The sequence below is a fragment of the Schistocerca americana genome, chromosome 2 (assembly GCF_021461395.2).
Source record: "Schistocerca americana isolate TAMUIC-IGC-003095 chromosome 2, iqSchAmer2.1, whole genome shotgun sequence".
Classification (NCBI taxonomy): Eukaryota; Metazoa; Arthropoda; class Insecta; order Orthoptera; family Acrididae; genus Schistocerca; species Schistocerca americana.
In genome coordinates, this window is record NC_060120.1 from 875,424,372 (window position 1) to 875,449,773 (window position 25,402).

Below are 25,402 nucleotides of genomic sequence, written 5' to 3' on the forward strand. Positions count from 1 at the left end.
CAGAGAGACCTACAGAGAATTGATAAATGGTGCAGGCCCTGGCAGTTGTCCCTGAATGTAAATAAATGTAACATACTCCCCATACATAGGAAAAGAAATCCACTACGGCCCAGCTACATTATTGATGACAAACAAATCGAGACAGCGTCTGCCATAACTATCCAGAGCGATCTTACGTGGAATGATCACACAAGCAGGTAGTGGGAAAAGCAGACCCCAGATCTCAGATTCTTCGGAAAAGTGTTAAGGAAATGTAACTCATCCACGAAAGAAGTGGCTTATAAGGCACTTGTTCGCCCGGTTCTTGAGTACTGTTCATCTATCTGCGATCCCTATCAGCTAGGACTGATAGAAGAGATAGAGAAGATCCAACGAAGAGAGGCGCGTTTCGCACAGGATCGTTTAGCTGGCGAGAGAGCGTTACGGAGATGCTAAACAGACTCCACTGGCGCCCACCGGGGTGGCCGAGTGGTTCTAGGCGCTACAGTCTGGAACCGCGCGACCGCTATAGTCGCAGGTTCGAATCCTGCCTCGGGCATGAATGAGTGTGATTTCCTTAGTTTAGTTAGGTTTAATTAGTTCTAAGTTCTAGGGGACTGATGACCCCAAAAGTTAAGTCCCATAGTGCTCAGAGCCATTTTTTTAGACTCCACTGGCACACGTTACAAGAGAGCCATTGTGCATCACAGGGAGATTTACTATTGAAAGTTCGGGACAGCACTTTTCAGGAGGAGTCGAACAACGTATTACTTCCCTCCATATACATCTCGCGTACTGACCACAAGGAGAAAATTCGATAAATTAGAGCCAATACAGAGGTTTACCGACAATCATTCTTGCCATGCAGCATTCGCGAGTGGAACTGGATTGGAGGGATCAGATAGTGCTACCGAAAGTACCCTCCACTTCAACACCGTTAGGTGGCTTGCCGAGCATGATGTAGATGTAGATGTAGTTGTAGGTTTGATGACAGGACGTTTCTTGTGTGCCACCTTCGTGGTGGTCAGCAGTTTACAGGTACAGTAATTCACGCTGCAGTGAGGTTGGAAGGAGTCAGGCAAATCCAACACCTTCCATGAAAACCCTGACATGATAGCAAATCCGGCAGTATGTCACATACGATCAATCAGTGAGCAAATGGACTAACACAAGAACGCCTAAATGCATGTCATACCTTTCCACCGTGAAACAGACGCAGTTCCGAGGGGAGAAACGAGAAGCCGAGAGCAGAGTTGTGTAGGCTAGAAGGCCCTACGATAAGGGACGGACACCCACATCGCCGGCCGATCGCCAGAGCAGCCTCCAGCCCATGTTAGAAGATAGAGCCCTCCAGAAGAACAGTATAGATCTTACGATAACACTAAAAGGGCCACACCAGCTGCAAGTTTTAGCGTGAGACTATACGCGTCTCTGTTACGTAGCAAACATTAAAAACATTGCCCCACCACGAAAACTATAACGTTTCTCATTGGATAGACAGAATTTTTGTAGGCAGAGCTTAAGTTTAACATTGAGACCCTGATTGGTCAGTTGAAAACACAGCCAGATACCTTTCTCTTAAACCCACTTTAGTAAATTGTAGTAAAGAGAAATTCGAGAGAGTTGCTACCGAGACGGCGAAGTGTGTGGAGCTGCGCCGCCCACCACCGCTAATGCTGCCTAACCACCGACAAGATAATGAACGCACATGATGCCGCATAAGAGTGGATAAGGCTTCACTCAGAACTGCAGAAGTCTCATCTGTTACATCCCCTTTTTACGTAATACTCGTGTCGATCGTCAATTAAACTTCGTGGTATTCACATTTGCTACTGGAAGTTAAAATCTGAAGCGCGATGATTTTTCTGTTATTATTGAGAAGCCACATCAGCCACTGTAATTTACTACAAGTTAAATAAGTAATTAAAGACAGTTGAGAGTCACTGCAGACCATTTTGATAGTTTTCTCTTTTATGAAATAGATTATAGATGTGATATGGCATATGTCATCCTTCGATTCATTGTAGAACTTGGAAAACCATTCAGGGAATATTAGTTCACATTTTTGTTGAACATAGTCGGTTTTTAACATCCTGTATTAAAATATTTCATTTCATCAATAGCGCAATTTATAATCAATGTTTTGTGCGTAGAATAAAAATTCCAATAATAAACTTAACTGCTTTTTCGACGTTATTTTACCAGATAACTAAAAATAGGAAAGCCTTGAACCCCTTCCACTAAATTTAGTTAGTATTAAGATTCTTTTACAGGGAGTGCAGTGGAGCTGACCCTGAAATAATTAAGAATTTGATTATATCAACTCTTCTGAACTCTACATGTCATGTGTGGTCTGGCGTCTCCTTACCAGCAACAGGTCCCAGGTTCAAACTAGTCAATTCCCTAAAAAACACGCTCAGAGCGTCGTTGGGCGAAAGTGGTTGGGAGACACGACTTAGAACAGACAGACACCACGCAAAATGTTAGAAGGTCTGTAACAGCGACCGCTGTTAGGCCCGTGGTAACGCCTCCCCCGTGCTCCGCACCTGGACCTGAGGCACTGCGCAGGGACGGGAGCTCGGCGGCCTCCGGCCAGTGGGTGTGTGACGCGAGGGGTTCGAGGCCGCGCTGGGTCAAGGCCGAGCCCGCGCGCGCCAGGCCGTTCACACCGGCGCCGGGTGGCCGGCAACCGCCAGGCTTTCGCAGAAACCGCCGGTGGCAGCTCTCGAGTCCGCCGTGAGCCTCAGCCGCTGACGTCACGCTGTATCCAGGCGCCGAGCCGTGGTACTTCAAATAATCCGTCTCGTCCTCTTAAGAGCTCTATCCGGTCGACGAACACATTATTTATTACAAGCTAAGTGCTTAGTATACATTATCATCGGTTGGTTCATAGATGCCCTAACGCCACCCGTGTTTGCAGACTAAATTCTGGTAATTCAGGTACACCTACACTATTGGCCATTAAAACTGCTGCACCAAGAAGAAATGCAGGTGATAACCGGGTATTCATTGGACAAATATATTATACTAGAACTGACATGTGATTACATTTTCATGCTATTTGGGTGCATAGATCCTGAGAAATCAGTACCAGAACAACCACATCTGGCAGTAATAACGGCCTTGATACGCCTGAGCATTGAGTCAAACAGAGCTTGGATGGCGTGTACAGGTACAGCTGCCCATGCAACTTCAACACGATACCACAGTTCATCAAGAGTAGTGACTGGTGTACTGTGACGAGCCACTTGCTCGGCCGCCACTGACCAGAAGTTATCACTTGGTGAGATATTTGGAGAATGTGCTGGCCAGGGCAGCAGTCGAACATTTTCTGTATCCAGAAATGCCCGTCCAGGACCTGGAACACGCGGTCGCGCATTATCCTGCTGAAATGTAGGGTTTAGCAGGGATCGAATGAAGGGTAGAGCCACGGGTCGTAACACATCTGAAATGTAACGTCCACTGTTCAAAGTGCCGTCAATGCGAACAAAAGGTGACCGAGACGTGTAACCAGTGGCACCCCATACCATCACGCCGGATGATACGCCAGTATCGCGATGACGAATACACGCTTCCAATGTGCGTTCACCGCGATGTCGCCAATCACGGATGCGACCATTATGATGCTGTAAACAGAACCTGGATTTATCCGAAAAAATGACGTTTTGCCATTCGTGCACCCAGGTTCATCGTTGAGTACACCATCGCATGCGCTCCTGTCTGTGATCAGCGTCAAGGGTAACCGCAGCCATGGTCTCCGAGCTAATAGCCCATGCTGCTGCAAACGTCGTCGAACTGTTCGTGCAGATGGTTGTTGTCTTGCAAACGTCACCGTCTGTTGACTCAGGGATCGAAAAGTGGCTGCACGATCCGTTACAGCCGTGCGGATAAGGTGCTGTCATCTCGACTGCTAGTGATACGAGGCCGTTGGGATCCAGCATGGCGTTCCGTATTACCCTCCTGAACCCACCGATTCCATAATCTGCTAACAGTCATTGGATCTCGACCAACGCGATCAGCAATGTCGCGATACGACAAACCGCAACCCCGACAGGCTGCAATCTGACCTTTATCAAAGTCGGAAGCGTGATGGTACGCATTTCTCCTCCATACACGAGGCATCATAACAACGTTTCACCAGGTCAACTGCTGTATGTGTACGAGAAATCGGTTGGAAACTTTCCTCACGTCAGCACGTTGTAGGTGTCGGCACCGGTGCCAACCTTGTGTGAATGCTCTGAAAAGCTAATCATTTGCATATCACAGCATCTTCTTCCTGTCGGTTAAACTTTTCGTCTGTAGCACGTCATCTTCGTGTTGTAGCAATTTTAATGGCCAGTAGTGTATAACGCAAACAACTGTTCTTTACCGCACATTTGTACCATCATCAGTAGTATTATGACTGCTACGTCTCTGCGTCAACGTTAGGCACCACTAGCAGTTGACACCCATATTCTGTATTTGAGTCACTAACCAACTTCTACACGGAGCACGTCGGTATGTCACCAATGACTTCTAGTATCAGCCGCACGCAGTTGACGTCAACAAGTGTATGGGCCTGAAGATGACGTTGTTACAACGTTGAAACTAGTTGCCAAAATAAAATCGATTTCTTAAATACAGCTTGAGGAATTTCTTCATTTTTAATATATATTTATACCAGCTGACGTCCCACTGTCCTCCATTTAAATGTGGATGTACGAAGATACCGGTTGATCAAAAAGTCACTATAAATTTGAAAACTGAATAAATCATGGAATAATGTAGATAGAGAGGTACAAATTGACACACATGCTCGGAATGACAGGTAGTTTTATTAGAACCAAAAAAAATACAAAAGTTCAAAAAATGTCCGACAGATGGCGCTTCATCTGATCAGAATAACAATATTAGCATAACAAAGTAAGACAAAGCAAAGATGAAGTTCTTTACAGGAAATGCTCAATATGTCCACCATCATTCCTCAACAATAGCTGTAGTCGAGGAATAATGTTGTGAACAGCACTGTAAAGCATGTCCTGAGTTATGGTGAGGCATTGGCGTCGGATGTTGTCTTTCAGCATCCCTAGAGATGTCGGTCGATCACGATACACTTGCGACTTCAGGTAACCCCAAAACCAATAATCGCACGGACTGAGGTCTGCGGACCTGGGACGAAAGTGGCGGCTAAGCACACTATCATCACCAAACGACGCGCGCAAGAGATCTTTCACGCGTCTAGCAATATCGAGTGGTGCTAATAAAACCGTATGTCATTCCAAGCATGTGTGTCAATTTTTACCTCTCTATCTTCATTATTCCGTGGTTTATCCAGTTTTCAAATTTGTACTGACTTTTTGATTACCCGGTATATTCTGAAACAGCGCTGAAAACTGAGGTGGATTTGTGTCCCATCGTAACAGGACACCTTATGGGCTAATTGAGGAAACCCTTGGAAAAAGGAAATTTTCCATCTCTGAGAATAAGCAACAATAGAAGTACGTTGGTAGCGCAGAGGACCTAAACAAAAATTCCATTGTTACGAGAGGTGTAGTACGGCCAGTGCTTACTGTGGAGACACGAGAATGTAAAGTTCTACATCACTCGTCGCAAATCGATCGTCCCAGGTTTGGTGTAATAGTACTGGCGCCGAGGGAAAAAAAAATCGGGTTTTGTAAGCTAGCATCTCCCTTATCCACTTTCCCCGAGATGGGGTCTTGTGTACTCAAAACCCTTCGTATCGCCGTTTAGTCCCATAATCCCCACTCAACCAGTCACTTCGTATATCGTCGCCAGGGAGGGTGCATCTAAAAAGTTCAAAGAAGGGCAGCACGTTTTGTATTTTCGCGAAATAGGGGAGAGAGCGTCACTGAAATGATACAGGATTTGGGCTGGACATCATTGAAAAAAGGCGTTTTTCGTTGCGACGGAATCTTCTCACGAAATTCCAATCACCAACTTTCCCCCAGAATGCGAAAATATTTTGTTGACACCGACTTACGTAGGGTGAAACGATCGCCACGATAAAATAAGAGAAATCAGAGCTCGCACAGAAATGTATAGGTGTTCGTTCTTTCCGAGCGCTGTACGAGATTGGAACAATAGAGAATTGTGAAGGTGGTTCGATGAACCCTGTGCCAGGCACTTAAATGTGATTTGCAGCGTATCCATGTAGATGTAGATGTAGCGTCGACTAGCTTAACCCAAACAGGCACGTTTACAGTCGACGACAAATTCTTTGGCCAAAGTTAGGGATGAAACCACATTTATCACCAGGTGCGACTGGGTGTTGTTGTATTGAAATACCGTCAAAACAGGGGCCTGAAAATCATTAAACAACGCAAATTTCGAGCAGTGGTAGTTTTTCGTGCTGAATTTTTACGAAACTTGGAAGTTTCGTATTCTTGCCACAGTGTAGCAATTGCACCACGAGCTCACCTTTTTCTGTTCTTGGGACCCATGGTGTAAAGGAGTGAATAATCCTTAAATCCAGCCGGCCGGGATGGCCGAGCGGTTCTAGACGCTACAGTCTGGAACCGCGCGACTGCTACGGTCGCCGGTTCGAATCCTGCCTCGGGCATGGATGTGTGTGATGTTCTTAGGTTAGTTAGGTTTAACTAGTTCTAAGTTCTAGGGGACTGATGACCTCAGAAGTTTAGTCCCATAGTGCTCAGAGCCATTTGAACCTCATATCCACCAACCACAGATCAACAGGATGTACAAAAAGTCCGGGAACACTTTCAATTATTTATTGCACATGAACTAAACATTGTACAGATGTCATACATATTGCATTTTGAAGAGAAACTCTGAAAGTATTTTTTACAAACATTCGGTATGCGAACCATGAGTAACCTGGCAGAAGTCAATACGGCTATCGAATTCCTGCCATACCCGTCCCAGTATGGCATCGCCGACTGTGTCAGTCGCTTCCCTTATTCTCTCCCGGAGCTCTGCCCATCACGTGGTAGAGGCGGTACACACACCAGATCTTTGATGTGTCCCCACAGAAAAAAGTCACACGGAGTGAGATCTGCTGATCAGGGAGGCCCATTTCATGAAACAGCTGTCCCCTTCTGTAGCACGGCCGATCCATCGATGCGGCAGCTCCGTGTCCAGGTACCCACGAACTTCACGATGTAACTGGGGTGGAGCCCCATCCTGCTGAAAGATGAACGGAGAGTCCGATTACATTTGAGGTATCAGCCATTGCTGCAACATGTCCAAGTAGGAATATCGAGTGACAGTGCTCTTGGCGAAGAAGAATGGCCCGTGCAGTTTTCGGTGTGACAGGGGACAAAAAACATTTACCTTCGGGGAATCACGCCCAGATTCAGTGCATGTGTGGATGATTTGTACCCCAGATTCGACAATTATGCCTGTTCACTTTCCCATTAGTGTGGAAAAGTGGCTTCGTCGCTAAAAATTAAGCTATCAACAATGCCATCCCCATCGTGATTCAATTGTTTCAACTGCGAACAAAACTTTGTCGTCGTCATTGAGCTTCTGCACTAGCTCCAATTTGAATGGTTTCATTGACAGCTTCTGTCGCAGAACATTTCACACTGTTACTGGAACCTTTTCGAGTTCACGGGATGCATGACGCACTGATTTCTTTGCACTCCTTACAAATGTCTCTCGTACGCGCTCCACATTCACTTCACTCACACTGGTACGTCCGCTTCTCTTTGCCGGGCAAAAGCAACCCGTCGTAAGGAATGTTTTGTGCCAATGGTAAATGGCCTTCCTTGTTGGTGGCTTCTTAGCGTACTTAGTTCTAAACATCCGTTGAACAGCTGTATCACACTTGCTTTTGTCGAACTCCAACGCACAGAAAGCTCGCTCCGCACCTCAACTCGTCAAGTTTGCGACTAGCGCTGACTATCGGTAAATTACCAAACTACGCTGTGGTGGTATACATTAAAAAAAAAAAAAAAAAAAAAAAAAAAACTTTCATCTTTTTCTTCAAAATGACATTTGTATGATATATGTGCAATGTTTGGTTCTTGTGCAATAAATAATTGAAAGCGTTTCCTGCCTTTAGAGAGAACGCATTTGGCAAGGTGTACATTCTTCCAAACTCAGCTTGGGGCCAAGTACATATCACGTCTCACAGATAAAGAGTCCTTTTCGGATGTAAGGCAAATGTCGGAGTAGTCCTACCAAACGGTTCCCATTTAAGTTTCCTATTGGAAGGACTAAGGTGCCCCCTCTCTCCTCAGAACATCTGAAGAATAAAAGATCGCTTCGCTTTGCAATGTGAACATCTGCAATTCGTAGCAGCCGTGGCTGCCAATGAAATACAACACACCGCCAAGTGCGTCTCATGGCCGGTATCACGCTCCAGAGGGCACGATGATGAAAAAAGCAGCCGCCTAATGCTCACGTGGCCGTCACAGCAACTAAGGACAAACGGGAGAAGTCCCAACGAAGCCTGCCGCCGACTTGTGGCTCTTTCAGGTGGTCGTAGTAATTCAAGGCATCGAGGATTCAGGGTTCTCACTCAGCAGCAAGCGCTACCTCAGGTAAGCTGGAAACGTACAAGTCTCATCCTTCAACACACTGCTGATGATACACAGGATGTATCAAAAAGAATCATAGCGATTTAAAATAATCATAACTATCATGTTATTTGAGATATGTGCTTGAACAAACGTACTGTTGGAAAGAGTTTTAAATGGTTCGCGCTAGGTAGCATCAGTGTGCGCCCGTTTCAGTTCTACTAAAAATGGTGTCGGGGCAACATAAAGCGTTTTGTGTTCTACGTTTTGCGCTGTACGGCTCACTAATAACTGTTCAGCGTGACTTTCGTACTAGGTATGGTGTGGATCCTCCTACAAGGCAACTCGCCGGGCCGTCCCCTAGTGTCGGACCCAGACGTCGAACGCATCCGCCATAGTTTCACAAGGAGTCCGCAGAAAACCGTTTGCCGTGCAGCTCGACAGCTCAGCATGCTCCCGATGTCCGTTTGGCGTGTGTTACATCGATGTTTACAAATGAAACCATGCAAAATTCAGCTACTGAAAGCTCTTCGTGAAGGTGACACACAACAACGAGTGGAGTTTTGTTATTTTGTTCTTGGCAAGATGGAGGATGGCAGTTTTCTCCCACGCACAGCGTTTAGTGACGAGGGAAAGTCCCATTTAAATGGAAAAGTGAACCGTCATAACGTGAGGTTGTACAACATAAGAGGGACTCTCCAAAATTTAATGTGTTTTGCGCAGTTTCACGGGAAAAGGTGTTGTTGTTGTTGCTGTTGTTGTGGTCTTCAGTCCTGAGACTGGTTTGATGCAGCTCTCCATGCTACTCTATCCTGTGCAAGCTTCTTCATCTCCCAGTACCTACTGCAACCTACATCCTTCTGAATCTGTTTAGTGTATTCATCTCTCGGTCTCCCTCTACGATTTTTACCCTGCACGCTGCCCTCCAATACTAAATTGGTGATCCCTTGATGCCTCAGAACATGTCCTACCAACCGATCCCTTCTTCTAGTCAAGTTGTGCCACAAACTTCTCTTCTCCTCAATCCTATTCAATACCTCCTCATTAGTTACGTGATCTACCCACCTTATCTTCAGCATTCTTCTGTAGCACCACATTTCGAAAGCTTCTATTCTCTTCTTGTCCAAACTAGTTATCGTCCATGTTTCACTTCCATACATGGGTACACTCCATACAAATACTTTCAGAAACGACTTCCTGACACTTAAATCTATACTCGATGTTAACAAATTTCTCTTCTTCAGAAACGCTTTCCTTGCCATTGCCAGTCTACATTTTATATCCTCTCTACTTCGACCATCATCAGTTATTTTGCTCCCCAAATAACAAAACTGCTTTACTACTTTAAGTGTCTCATTTCCTAATCTAATTCCCTCAGCATCACCCGATTTAATTTGACTACATTCCATTATCCTCGTTTTGCTTTTGTTGATGTTCATCTTATATCCTCCTTTCAAGACACTGTCCATTCCGTTCAACTGCTCTTCCAAGTCCTTTGCTGTCTCTGAGGTTCTTCGATGACATTGTAATTCTGTCAAAGTTTTTACTTCTTCTCCATGAATTTTAATACCTACTCCGAATTTTTCTTTTGTTTCCTTTACTGCTTGCTCAATATACAGATTGAATAACATCGGGGAGAGGCTACAACCCTGTCTCACTCCTTTCCCAACCACTGCTTCCCTTTCATGCCCCTCGACTCTTATAACTGCCATCTGATTTCTGTACAAGTTGTAAATAGCCTTTCGCTCCCTGTATTTTATACCTGCCACCTTCAGAATTTGAAAGAGAGTATTCCAGTTAACATTGTCAAAAGCTTTCTCTAAGTCTACAAATGCTAGAAACGTAGGTTTGCCTTTTCTTAATCTTTCTTCTAAGATAAGTCGTAAGGTTAGTATTGCCTCACGTGTTCCAACATTTCTACGGAATCCAAACTGATCTTCCCCGAGGTCCGCTTCTACCAGTTTTTCCATTCGTCTGTAAAGAACTCGCGTTAGTATTTTGCAGCTGTGACTTATTAAACTGATAGTTCGGTAATTTTCACATCTGTCAACACCTGCTTTCTTTGGGATTGGAATTATTATATTCTTCTTGAAGTCTGTGGGTATCTCGCCTGTCTCATACATCTTGCTCACCAAATGGTAGAGTTCTGTCGTGACTGGCTCTCCCAAGGCCATCAGTAGTTCTAATGGAATGTTGTCTACTCCCGGGGCCTTGTTTCGACTCAGGTCTTTCAGTGCTCTGTCAAACTCTTCACGCAGTATCTTATCTCCCATTTCGTCTTCATCTACATCCTCTTCCATTTCCATAATATTGTCCTCAAGCACATCGTCCTTGTATAAACCCTCTATATACTCCTTCCACCTTTCTGCCTTCCCTTCTTTGCTTAGAACTGGGTTGCCACCTGAGCTCTTGATATTCATACAAGAGGTTCTCTTATCTCCAAAGGTCTCTTTAATTTTCCTGTAGGCAGTATCTATCTTACCCTAGTGAGACAAGCCTCTACATCCTTACATTTGTCCTCTAGCCATCCCTGCTTAGCCATTTTGCACTTCCTGTCGATGTCATTTTTGAGACGTTTGTATTCCTTTTTGCCTGCTTCATTTACTGCATTTTTATATTTTCTCCTTTCATCAATTAAATTCAATATTTCTTCTGTTACTCAAGTATTTCTATTAGCCCTCGCCTTTTTACCTACTTGATCGTCTGCTGCCTTCACTACTTCATCTCTCAGCCTTACATTACTGGCCTCCAAGGTCACCAGACCTGACTTTATGTGATTATTTCTTATATGGGTTTATTAAAGACTTTGTTTATTTGCGTCCTTTACCAACAACAATGAATGAACTAGGACATAGCATAACGGCAGTTGTGGAAACTGTAACTCAAGACAAGGTCGTTGCAGTGTGGGAGCTATTTGAATACCGGATTTATATATGTCGTGCATCTGAGGGAGGGCGTATTGAACACCTCTGAACAGGTGTGAAAAAAAAAGCTTTTTGAGTCCCCCATTCATCAAAAAAAGAAAAGTCATTGTATATCTCTATTAGTTTCAGAAATATAGACGTGCCAAATCGGATGATACACCATGTGTTTCAGATAGATGACTTCCAACTATTATTTGATCCTCCAAATGCTCACATCTGCTTTGTAAAACATTAGAAAACTTAGGCGCATCCATTCTTACTTTGCTACAGCATAGGACAACAGCCAATACAGGTGTAAAAAAAAAAATCAAGAACACCGTCAGTTGTAAGTTCATCTCGATTTTGTGTTACAGGCTACCGCTTTCGACGATATAGTTCACCATCAACAGGCCCTCTGTACCAGATAGTGGCTAAATTTTCCAGTGACAAACGTAAATGTGTCACATGTCAAAATAACAAAATTTTAATTTTGTCTTAGAGGTGCTGTCACTTGTTAATATCGCGCGTACGTAAGCAGATCTGAAGATTGGATATTTTCGCAAATGACACACAGACGTTTTCCATTGGAAAATTCAGCCACTTTGAGTATAGAGGGCTTCATGATAGCGTGTTATATCGCCGAAACCCGTAGCCCATAACATAAATTGAAGACGAACTTAGAGCTTACAGTATTCTTGCTACTGTTTACATAAGAATACTTTTCTTCATTAAATGACCACTTTACCCAGTACCTGCCTCTCGTATTGCTTATGGCCAACAGGAAAATTCTGTCTCCAGTGCGCTTAGGTAATAAGTACCAATGAAAAATAACGTGTGCATCGACAGTGTGGCAGGCACTTCTCCGGGAACTCAGCAATGATTTCCTTGATTTTATGTTGTGACGTTAGAAACCGTAATTTCAGTGTCTGATAGCTTCAGAAAATACTATTATGGAATAATTGTATTACTCATCTCACCGTTAATGATTGATGGAACCAGTTTCGCCTTTCGTAAGGATTAGCCGCGAAGCAGGAATTTATTGTTAATTTTATCTCATATCGCGTATTTCTTCCAAGAGTGTGGAAGCGATTTTATATCATGAAACCCATAATGTTAATGTCATAGTCTTTATTGAGCCTGAAGTGGAAATTTCAGATTTACGAAGCAATTATGCACAGACGCAGCCAAGAAAGAGGTCTGTGGGGCAATAATTTTTTTTAACTCATTAATTTGCTTGTTTCGTTGCTATCCCATGTCTCGCCTGTTTTGTGATAATCTGCAGAATTCTACTCACCGATTTTACCCAACAAATTTGATCCTTCTTACCTCTCTTTATTTGTGTTTTTTTTTCTGTTCCTTCGAAAGCAACCTACTCCTGTATGCCATAGAAATTTTCCATTCATCTTAGCTCTCCTTCTGGTAAGGGTTTCCTAGGTACCTTTCTCTTTACGTATTCGTATCTGTACCATATCGTTAGGTACTATTACACTCTATGTTTAACATCCTTGCGTCGCTAGAAACGAACATTTGAAAGGCCAAATGGTGTTAGTAGAGTACAGACTGTCCTTTGTGTTAGTACTGAGATAAATACGAGTAAAGGAGAGTTTTTCGGAAATGACCCTCCTTGTCGGTGTTGCTACGTGAGTTCAACAACCTACTGAAGACATGCAAACAGCTGTGAAAGCAGACACAAGCCTGTGTTTGTATCGCGGGATGCGCTGCTACAGCGTGCAAAACACTTGGCGACCCACTTCAAACCTCTCACCATGGTTACACAGCAGCGACACGCTGACGTCACAGGAAATCGCACTGAGAGCGCGGTAACGCGGAAATTAAAAAGAAAAAAGGGAGTTAAATATCACATCCACTTACCTTCTAAGCGTTGGCGTAAGATGGAAAGGTCAGTGGAATCTGGAACAAGAGAAAATTGCATGATAGCGTTGCCACGGTAAGCGATTAGACATACAGAGGTTGGAAAAAAATACGGAAACATACATGCTTGAACATATTTGCAGATTTTTGCTTCCGCAAGGATGTTCAAATGGTTCAAATGGCTCTGAGCACTATGGGACTTAACTTCTGAGGTCATCAGTCCTCTAGAACTTAGAACTACTTAAACTTAACTAATCTAAGAACACCACACACATCCATTCCCGAGGCAGGATTCGAACCTGCGACCATAGCGGTCGCGCGGTTCCAGACTGTAGCGCCTAGAACCACTTGGCCACTCCCGCCGGCCCCACAAGGATCCATAGCCTCTTAGTGTTTAATAAAAGAATACATTGTCTGTTCTAGGCTGTATTGTGCTTTATTAAAATCGCACTGGTAGCTGATTTCGGCCTTGAGGCGTTATCAAGCACACTTGCTAAGAGAGGTGAGCGATCTTGAGAATGTTCAAATGTGTGTGAATTCGTAAGGGAGCAAACTGTCTAGGTCATCGTCCCCTAGACTTACACATTACTTAAACTAACTTAATGCTAAGAAGACCACACACACCCATGCCCAAGGGAGAACTCGAACATCCGGCGGGAGGGGCAAAGCGATCTTGAAAACGGGTCGCATGAGGGTAGAGCAGCACGGGCAACATGCGGTCGTGCAGTATCTTGTTGAAAGATAAAGTAGTGGAGATCGCGAAGGTAGGTCACATTTAGTATTACACGACATAGCAACTGTGCTTAATAATGACTTACGACCGAAATTAGCTTACAGTACGATTTTAATGAAGCACAATACAGCATACAGCGGACAATGTATTCTTTTACATATGCAGATGCTAGTCAGTTGCAGGCTGGGCCGTTGTATTTGACCACCAACAGCAGCTGTGCAGTATCCTCAATATTGTTGCAAGTGTCGGTCGTTGTCAGAACACTGTTCTGCGTAGATGTGAATGCATTGTGTTGGAGCTAGGTGAATTGGAACGTGGGCAAACTGTTGATGCTTGTGGGGTGGGTGCTTCCATAACTAAGGTAGCCGACGTGTCTGGTGTTTCAAGAGGCCCCATATTGAAGATATATACCGAATACAGGGAAGGCCGCAAAGCATTATCCGATAAGTTATAATGCTAGCGAAAATGAGTATTGAGTGATTTGTGACTGACGGTCACTGAAGAGGGTTGCTACGAAAAATAAGAGGTCTGGAGCTGTAAAAGTATATGCAGAACTGAATGTCACTCTCGCTGTCAGCCCAAAAGAACACGAAGTGAGCTCCGAAAGCAGGGAACTGCAGGCGATTGGAGTTCCAAAACCACTTAGATGCAAGTAACGGGGAACTGTCGTCTCGGAGTCATAAAACCTGGGCTAGGATACAAAGGAAGAATTCAATTAGTCGGATGAGACTTGTTTTATATTTTACAAATTCTGGTCGACTTTACGTCTCGAGAGTGGAGCGTGGGGGTGGTTCGGTGATGATTTGGGCGGCCATGTCCGCCTCTGTAACGTAGCGGTAGCATTACCCCCTACCTCGCAGGGGGCCCTGGTTCGATTCCCGGCAGGGGTCTGGGTGTTGTATGTCCATCATCATTTTCATCATCATTGACTCGCAAGTCGCCGACGTGGCGTCACCTAAAAATTACTTGCAGTAAGGCGGCCGAACTCCCCCGGATGGGGCCTCCTGGCCAACAATGCCACACGATCATTTAATTTTTTTTGGGGCGGCCATGTCGTGTATTCGAAGGTCCCCATGGTTACTGCGATAGGTAGCATTAATACCCAGGATTAGGTGACCATTTTCGCTGACCAAGTCCATCCCATGATACAGTGGTTTCCCCGCAATGGTAATGCTGTGTTTCAAAACGAAAGGGCCCCCATTTTACTCAACTCACATCAGCCAGGACTGGTTTCGTGAGCACGAAGATGAATTGTCGAATTTCCACTGGTCACCACCGTGACCAGTTCTCAATATTATTGAGCATTTGTGGTCTACTTTGAAAAGGAGGGTGCGCAATCCTGTCCACCTCCATTATCGTTACCTGAACTTCCTAACATTTCGCAGGAAGCATAATAAAAGATTCCCCTGAAAGCCGTACAGGGCCTGTATTTATCCGTTCCGAGACGACTGGAAGCTGTTTTGAATGCCAGCAGTTTTCCTACTCCGCATTAGGCATGATAATGTGTTGTGTTGGCGGCGTTTGCACAATTTTTTGGTCACCCCCTGTACTTCTTAATCATTTTATAAGGAACTGCTTGTATACAGTGCTGAACATTGAAATAGTAACACCAGGGAGGTCAGCAATTAATGAAATTTTATTTGTTGTGCGTATACAGCGTAGTAGGAAGAACACGCATAGGGTGCGAAAATCAGTACATAAAATTGTCACCGCTGGCCGGCCAGAGTGGCCGAGAGGTTCTAGGCGCTTCAGTCTGGAACCGCACGACCGCTAAGGTCGCAGGTTCGAATCCTGCCTCGGGCATGGATGTGTGTGATGTCCTTAGGTAAATTAGGTTTAAGTAGTTCTAAGTTCTAGAGGACTGATCACCTCAGATGTTAAGTTCCATAGTGCTCAGAGCTATTTGAACCATTTGTCACCGCTGGGAAAAACATCGGCTCCGAAGCAGCTAGGCGTCGATTCGAACAGAGCTTTAATGGCAGATATGGATGTATCTTTCTAAAGTGTTTCAATACACACCCAGGCCCGAGGGAAGGCTCGAACCTCCGCCGGGACCAGCCGCACAGTCCATGACTGCAGCGCCCTAGACTGCTCGGCTAATCCCACGTGGCAAGACGATTATGATAATTGAAACCGGTTACTACGATCAGAGACTGCTGTGATGGATAAAAAAATTTATCTTAGTTAAGGAGCATGTCGGACCAAGAATTGCCACGCAAAACATTTTCTACTATAAACACAGCACACAAGTCTTGCAATTGGGACCCAGGGGCACCACAAGCAGCCATTAATGATTGTGATAGTCCTGTATAAAGATCTCACAGTTATGATCTCTATGGCTGCATCGGAGCTGTTCTTAGATCGAGTTTCTTCATAACATTCAACGCGAAATAATCTTATAACAGTACAGCGTTTATGAGAAGTTTGACATTGTGGAGACACTAGGTGTAAAGGCCGATAGACTGCACAAAGCTCACTGACAGCTAGAGACGTTCTGGTGGTGTTGAATCCATCTGTCACACTTGAAAGTTAGTGTGATCCAGATGCTTGAGGGTCCTCCCTAAACGATTGCAGTAGGCTTACTCGAAAGATCCTCACCGAATACTGGCTCCGGCGCCACAGCCTTAGGAGCCGGGCCGGTTCGAGAACATTCTACCAGAGAAGCGACTTATCATTCGGCACCCCTCCCATCCTCCCTCCTTCCCCCCTCCCCCTCCCTTTATTCTCGTACATTCTCACCAGTGTAAATATTCGCTACTAGTTGCGATAAAAGAACGGTATATAAACTTTGCATTTGGGCGTCACTGCTGGTTCTGATAGTGCTGTATAAAAACCTTACCGCGCTACTGCTACGGTCGCAGGTTCGAATTCTGCCTCGGGCATGGATGTGTGTGATGTCCTTAGGTTAGTCAGGTTTAAGTAGTTCTAGGTCTAGGGGACTGGTGACCTCAGAATTTAAGTCCCGTAGTACTCAGAGCCATTTGAACCATTTTATAAAAACCTTACAGTTGTGGCTCGCTGGCACACTTCTCTGCTTGGCGCCCCAAGAAAAGGCGTGTGTCATTTGGGCCTAAGGCCGGCACTACTTACGAGAGAACAGTTTCATACACGGGGTTGGTCATATTGAGTAGAGAACCCTTCGACGCACACTTGCAATACAAAGGTTTCCTACAATAGTGGCTACATACAGCTTCTTGAAACTATAGTCTTACTCGAAGTCGAACCAGTGCTTCACTTCTCGCTATGGAACCAAATAATATCGGAGTACTTGCCCCCAAAAATTTTTGGCAGATAATATTAACAAATCTACTACTGAAACAATGGAATAAGGGCAAATGTTAAGGAAGTCAGAAGGGATTTAGTAATCAAAAACAATTTAGGAAGACAGAGCGGAAATCCGCACTGAACCACAATAATCTACGTTTGCTCCCTATTTGAAGCAGTGATACCGGATTCTTTGGCACGATTTACGAAACTCGCTGAAAAGTTAAAATAAGATTGCCGGATGAAGTTTCAGACACTGCTCCTTCTCGGCACGAATCTGTTGTCTTAGCCACCACGCTATCTCTCTTCGTAACTAATTTGACAGATAAAGTCACACACTTTCGCATCACTCGCATTTGTTTCTAGCTGCCACCATGGTTCGTCTGTCTTTCAATTCTTTCCTCTGTCGCTCTTACTACTGAGAAAAAGTAAATAAATTTAGTTTGGCACATTTCTTTTAGAATAAAGGTAAAAAGAAGTGGCAAATCAAATCTCTACGCTATACTTTTGGACGTTTCCTTCTGATCCATATAGAAAAAGTCACACGGATCATTGACAACAGTGTTACTAACGTAAATCCTAAGCCAACGTGTTTTTGTTGCACTACGCGATCCCAACATACATTTGTTCCACGCTATCTCAGGAACATTATCTCTCGCCATATAAGTCTATGCAAAGGCAAACACGAGATACGAATAGTAAATCTTGTGATCCCCTTAAGTAGGATCAAAATCATTGTGCAACATCTACAGGATAAGATGAAATGTGAAGTGACAAACATTGCAAGAACTTTGTATATAAATATAATGTTACGACACTGAAGATAATTCAACATTTTAAAAAGTCCGAAGAAAATTTTAACTTAATGTAGTTATTTTTTCTCCGTCTTTGGGTTTTGTAATTGGGACATCAAGATTTACGCCCCTCGAACGCTTTGTGTTAGGTTGTACTGTGTTTTGGATAGCTCGTTAAACTGTATTTTCCCCTATATTGGGTTGAGTAAGTTCACTGATCGGCTAAAAACAGGGTCGTTAAACCTCTAACAAGAGATATTTCAGGAGATATCTATCAAAAGCTCTGCAGTTTTAGTTGACCTGGAGGTAGTTTTTGTTAATAACATATTTGTTATGGATTAACACTAGGAAGTTGACTTAGAAAACCAGTACATAAAATTTTGTGAAACATTACTAAACATAAATTTTCTTTTCGAACAACTTTGCTTTGTTTCGTCACTATTACTATTTCAGTGTCAGCACTAACATGTGCAGATAAGTATCTACCTTCCCTAAACATTAGTACTTTATGCTGTAGGTAACTGAGGAACCCTGAAGCACTAAAAAGAAGTTTCGTTAGAATGACTACTGAAAAAACGGAAGAAATAGATGAAAAATGAAGAGAACTGAAATGATACCACAGCTGTCCTTGAGACGGAAATGACAACCGAATGTCTAACACTTCCAACACCATATAAGTTATGCACGGGAAGGGGAAAAGCAATATCAGACGATCAGCACTGTGTACTTACCGACGCTAATACACGAACCGTGTCTGCGGGATATCCGTATCGAAAACTAAAAATTCCAAGTATCACAGCGCCGATCCCCCTTGCTTCAGACGTAAGACGATTACCGTCTCTGGAAGCGAACAGGTGCGGCGTAACCGTAGGCGAGGAGTCGTCGCCGCCTTCACCACACTGCGAAAGTCGACTGCAGGGACGCGCGGCCGGGCCGGCAGTTTCAATCTTCGCGCTGCTTACAGCGCATGCGCAGACGGGCTCTCCGCTAGCGTTGCGATGACGTCCGGTTCCCTCGCCAAGCCGCGGCGAGCTACGCTCAAGCGGAAGCGTAAATTTAAGACTTCGCGCACTCTCGCCAAGTCAACGGTTACGAGACGCATTTCCTCTCAGGGTCGCATGACCCGCTAACGTATACGTCGACCAGAGACTTTGGTTTTACAGCCTTCGGTACTAAGCGTTCATTACGGCTTAATATAGCAACGTCTTGCAACATTAAGCCTCTACATTCCTTTTGCTTCCGGAAACTCTAGTCTTCTTCTTTTGTGCATAATTCCTGAGAGGTCGATGTTTCTTTTGCTCCAGTAACTCGATATCCATTTAAATTTAGGTTTCAAGGTTTCTCTAAGCTGTCAGAAGTCGAATATAAACTAACTAAAATGCACGAAACCACGTTTGGCCCGTTGAAGTGCAACAGCATGACATCTGCGAAAGTTACCAAGAACTTAGTTCAGTCAAGCAGTGTCTAGCGCGAAACGTAACTGTCACACGAGGACGATTTGGTGGAACATTTTACGTGACATCATCCTCTAGATGTGTTACAACAGTGTTTCGTTTTCAGTATTGTCTGTGAACGATCTTGGTTCAATGTGACCTTGGCAATATACGTATAAAATTACCGGCAGAGCACATGAATATACATGGTTACTAATCAGCCGGGTATTAATGTAATCCGTGTTAAATTAGGATCAAAATTCAGGCTGTTGAAGATCATAATCACTCTACTCATTTTCAGGAGATAAAAACCGACTTAGTCTATTTCAACATTTACAATGAAATATTCTGACAGCAGTCGTCTCCAAATAACTGTAACTGTGTTATTAACAGAAGGTAATATGAAATATATATATTTAAGGACTCTAAAAAAAATCTGTCTGATCATTTTTATAATTCTTTAATGGTCTTTGTTGTTTAACGCGCTCCTTCTTCTACACGCTTACTGTTTGATTTGTTGACAATAATGGTGGTTCTAACTACTTCCAGCCTGCAACTTAGAGCGCAATGTTAAGATAAATTTCATCTTTACCTTAACATGTTGCCTCTGTGCTATAATCTAATAATACGTGACACACAGAAGGCGTTTTACGGTGATATTGGAATTAATACAGACATCTGACTTTATGGAGAGCAAATGTGTATGTACACATCACCGGTTGCATCAAAGCTTATTGTATTTACCTGCAGATCATAAGTCGTGCATGACGTAAAGATTGAATGAATGAAGTAGATTTATTTCGTATTACGAAGTCGCGGCTTCCTAATAAACACAGAAAGAATAAGGTTTCAAAATACTTATATATCACCTTAACCTTCATTATGGAGCTTCCACAAACTTGGTTAGTGGGTTGGTAAGAACAAAAGTCCATATGATAATGGGAATCTAAATTTTTTTGCTATCAGCTCTTAAAAACTAAACTTCATCTACATCTACATCTACATGATTACTGTACAATTCACATTTAAGTGCTTGGCAGAGGGTTCATCGAACCACAATCATACTGCCTCTCTACCATTCCACTCCCGAACAGCGCGCGGGAAAAACGAACACCTAAACCTTTCTGTTCGAACTCTGATTTCTCTTATTTTACTTTGATGCTCATTCCTACCTATGTAGGTTGGGCTCAACAAAATGTTTTCACATTCGGAAGAGAAAGTTGGTGACTGAAATTTCGTAAATAGATCTCGCCGCGACGAAAAACGTCTTTGCTTTAATGACTTCCATCCCAACTCGCGTATCATATCTGCCACACTCTCTCCCCTATTACGTGATAATACAAAACGAGCTGCCCTTTTTTGCACCCTTTCGATGTCCTCCGTCAATCCCAACTGGTAAGGATCCCACACCGCGCAGCAATATTCTAACAGAGGACGAACGATTGTAGTGTAAGCTGTCTCTTTAGTGGACTTGTTGCATCTTCTAAGTGTCCTGCCAATGAAACGCAACCTTTGGCTCGCCTTCGCCACAATATTATCTATGTGGTCTTTCCAACTGAAGTTGTTCGTAATTTTTACACCCAGGTACTTAATTGAATTGACAGCCTTGAGAACTGTACTATTAATCGCGTAATCGAATTCCAACGGATTTCTTTTGGAACTCATGTGGATCACTTCACACTTTTCGTTATTTAGCGTCAACTGCCACCTGCCACACCATACAGCAATCTTTTCTAAAACGCTTTGCAACTGATACTGGTCTTCGGATGACCTTACTAGACGGTAAATTACAGCATCATCTGCGAACAACCTAAGAGAACTACTCAGATTGTCACCCAGGTCATTTATATAGATTAGGAACAGCAGAGGTCCCAGAACGCTTCCCTGGGGAACACCTGATATCACTTCAGTCTTACTCTATGATTTGACGTCTATTACTACGAACTGCGACCTTCCTGACAGGAAATCACGAATCCAGTCGCACAACTGAGACGATACCCCGTAGGCCCGCAGATTGATTAGAAGTCGCTTGTGAGGAACGGTGTCAAAAGCTTTCCGGGAATCTAGAAATACGGAATCAACTTAAGATCCCCTGTCGATAGCGACCATTACTTCGTGCGGATAAAGAGCTAGCTGCGTTGCACAAGAACGATGTTTTCTGAAGCCATGCTGATTACGTAGCAATAGATAGTTCCCTTCGAGGTGATTCATAGTGTTTGAATACAGTGTATGCTCCAAAACCCTACTGCAAACCGACGTCAATGATATAGGTCTGTATTTCGATGGATTGCTCCTACTACCCTTCTTAAACACTGGTGCGACCTGCGTAATTTTCCAATCTGTAGGTACAGATGTATCGGTGAGCCAACAGACGTTTTTAAAATCATCAAATTCTCGACTAAGTTTACTATATTCCCAGCAGAGGGGTTGGTTCGCATGGGGAGCTGGTTGTAAGGGAACTGTCGCCGTTTTTTTTCCTACCTTGGCTACGCAGGGAAGAAACGTTATACTGAACTTGGCAGTAGTCCAGTGAACGAATATGTTGTTTGACTCAGTGCTGCTCGTCGGATAACTCCAATATTTGTGCTCATATGCTGCTGGAAGTAGTCGTAAAAGAAACGGCTAATACGTTGTGCTACCCACGGTAGTAAGTGAAGCCTTCATGGAGCTGACGAGATAACGTTCTCCTCGTGAAGCTAAAGCTATTGACCGTTTGTACACCGTTACTATACGTGTGTTAGCAATGGAAAGGAATACAGAACCAGCAACTGCCAAAAATATTGCGTCGCTAACTGTCCGATGGTCAGTGCGAGTCGGCACACCATAACGTGAAATATCACTTTTTCACTAGGGCGAAGCATGACCAATTCAACAGTTTTTCTCAATTACTACGACAGTTTTAGACCCATACGCAAAAACTTTCAACACTTCTTAGCCAGAACAATGAATTATAACGCAGAAAAGACCTGTGACAGCTCGCGGCACAAGTTCACGTAACGGGCGACCGGAATTTATTCAAACAAACGACTGAGACGAAACTTAAGTTATTGTTGGGAGAATGGGAAATATTCATTGCTGAACTCAGCAGGTTTAACAAATCGTTAAGATGAGGAAAGGAATATCAGTCAGTGAACGGTATGTCATTTGTAAATCCAACCTGTTGTAATTGCTGTCACAAATTTCTCCGTTTCTGAATACATCTACATACACACTCCTCGAGCTACCGAATGGTGCTTGCAAGTAGAGGGAGGGAAAAACGACTGTCTATATACCTCCTTACGAGCCATAATTTCTTTCATCTTATGTTCGTGGTGCTTATGCAGCAGTAGGGTCGTTCTGCAGTCAGTTCCAAATGCACATTTTCTAAATTTTCTCAACAGAGTTCCTCGAAAAGAACATCGCCTTTCGTCCAGGAATCCCCATTTGAACTCCCCAAGCATCTTCGCAACACTTGTGCGTTGCTCGGACCTACCCATAACAAATCTAGCAGCTCACCTCCTTCAATCCGACTTGGTACGAATCCCAAACACTTGAGCAGTATTCAAGAAAAGGTCGCACCAGTTTCATATTTGCGGTCTCCTTTACATATGAACCACACGTTCCTAAAATTCTCCAAATAAACCAAAGTCGGTCACTCGCCTGCCCGACCACAACCCTCATATGCTCGTCCGATTTCATCCCGCTTTGCAACGTTCAAATGGTTCAAATGGCTCTGAGCACTATGGGACTTAACATCTGAGGTCATCAGTCCGCTAGACTTAGAACTACTTAAAGCTAACTAACCTAAGGACATCACACACATCCATGCCCGAGGCAGGATTCGAACCTGCGACCGTAGCAGCAGCGTGGCTCCGGACGGAAGCGCCTAGAACCGCTCGGTCACATTGGCCGGCTTTGCATCGTCACATCCAGATATTTAAACGACACGACTGTGTCAAGCAGTACGCTGCTAATGCTGTATTCGAACATTACAGGGTTGTTTTTCCTAATCATCTGGATTCACTTACATTGTACCACATTTATATCATTCTTCACACCAATTGGAAATGTTGTCTGCATTGTCTTGTATCTTCCTACAGCAGCGCAGTGACAGCATCTTCTCGTACATCACACACCATGAGGAAACAATCGCATATTGCTGCCCACCTTGTCCGCCTGATCATTTAAGTATATCGAAAATAACAGCGGTACTATCACATTTCCTTGTATCACGCCAGCCGATACCCTTGGCTGTGACCACTATTCGCAGTCAAGACCAACTTACTGGGTCGTATTACTTCAGAGTATGGTCTGAGTTTTCTGGTGGCAATGTTCGTAAGTGCGTGTAAACTGTTATTGCAATCGTATAATGTACAATCAGAGATTCAAATTTGTAATATAACGTCACCTGTCAGGGGTGCAGGTGTTGAATATGTACCGAATATCAATTGAATGATTAAAATTTATCTCTTAATGCCTCCTTTCTCGTAACAATGTTTCATTTTATAACCTCTGACGCCAGCGATTACTCCCTGAGACAAATAGTTTGTTCAAAGAACTTGTAAGAGGTCCATGATTAAAGAATTTCTTGCTAGCGCACTTGAGCAGTGCTATTTCGATGGATTGCTCACGCGCTGCCTGCGATATGTAAGCTGTAATAGAATCTCAGACCAGAGAGCAGTGTTGTATGCAGTAAGAGCAGTCTCTGTAGCAGTAGGAGTAAGTAGTAGCTGGGAGTCGTCGTGTGTGTGGAGTTGGCTGGGCCGGTCGTGGGGAGCGATGGCGGAGCCTGAGCGATATAATGTAAGGTAAAAGCAGCCTCGCGGATATGTACTAATTTTTTTTATATTAACCCCCATGTAAATGTTTTTAAAAAAATCTCTTAATAATAATCTTTCTTATAAGTAACTTTTGACAATTATTCATCTCAATTTAAAGAATTTACTAATTTCTCCAATCTATGGTCATCCCGATTATTGCAAAGAAAAATCTGTTGTTTCTTTTTATACGTGACAAATCTATCGGCCAGTATTGCACTGAGCTGTGCCAAAAAAATTTCTTATAGGAGCAGATATATACGCGTTATCCGGAGACCTTATTGACGTAAGAATTTTCATTTTTATTCAGAATGATCTTTCAGCGCTGCTGACGTCCAAAAATTACCAGTTTAAATTCACAGTCATTATTGAAAGGTCATAAGTAAGCGAGTTTAGTCACATTGTATTATTGCTAGGATACGGAATTTATCTGTTGGGCAGTTACACTGAATGTGAATTATATAATTATATTTTTTACTGTTGGGAGGTTTAGGAATTTTTTGTGGGGAGATTACAAGCTGTCCAGTAATTCCCCAGAGTAAGTGTGTAAAAAGCACAAGCACTTCAGGCGGAAAGAGAGCAATCTCACGTAGTTGAGAAAAAGACCACATTGTTCCTGGTGTCAAAATTTGAGAGGGAGTCATGTTGTAGTTTTAAGATACGAAAAAGAGATAACAGTGAGACAAATGCCGTTAACAACAAATGTGAACCTTCTTCTAAAGGGAAGCTAAAGTTACCTTTAGTATACCCACTCTAGGCTCTTTCAGTAAGTTTGATAGCATTGCTTTAAAATGAAAGGTGTATGTAAAATAAGTAATGATCGGAGGCATGCTCGGAAAAATAGAAAAACTGCATTTGTATGGTACACAAAATATGCTTTTAGTTACACTCATTGTGGTGAAATAATTTTGGGTACTGGGCAGCGTCATTGCAACTATTAAAGCAGCTAAACTGTCGAAGTTTAGACCGAATTGCTGCGGTACTCTTCAGGGCGGTTCGCAATGACGCGGCTTAATACTTAAAATTATTTTATCCAAAATGACGCCGGCCATGGAAAGCCTTTACGACCTTATATTTTTGTGAAGTTACAGCGATCAGTATATTTTTGTGAAGTTGCAGCGATCAGTTTCCAGGAGTCATTTTGGACG

At 43.5% G+C, this 25,402-nt stretch overlaps 1 protein-coding gene across 3 annotated transcripts in view; it reads right to left on the minus strand.

Moving 5' to 3' along the window:
* LOC124595771 (Ig-like and fibronectin type-III domain-containing protein 1) overlaps positions 1-25,402 on the minus strand; it is a 1,092,366-nt gene that overhangs the window by 964,166 nt on the left and 102,798 nt on the right. For all 3 annotated transcript variants that reach the window (XM_047134656.1, XM_047134654.1, XM_047134655.1), the window contains one exon: positions 13,235-13,273. The gene's annotated coding sequence lies outside the window, so the exon portion shown is untranslated. The remainder of the gene's footprint in view (positions 1-13,234; positions 13,274-25,402) is intronic.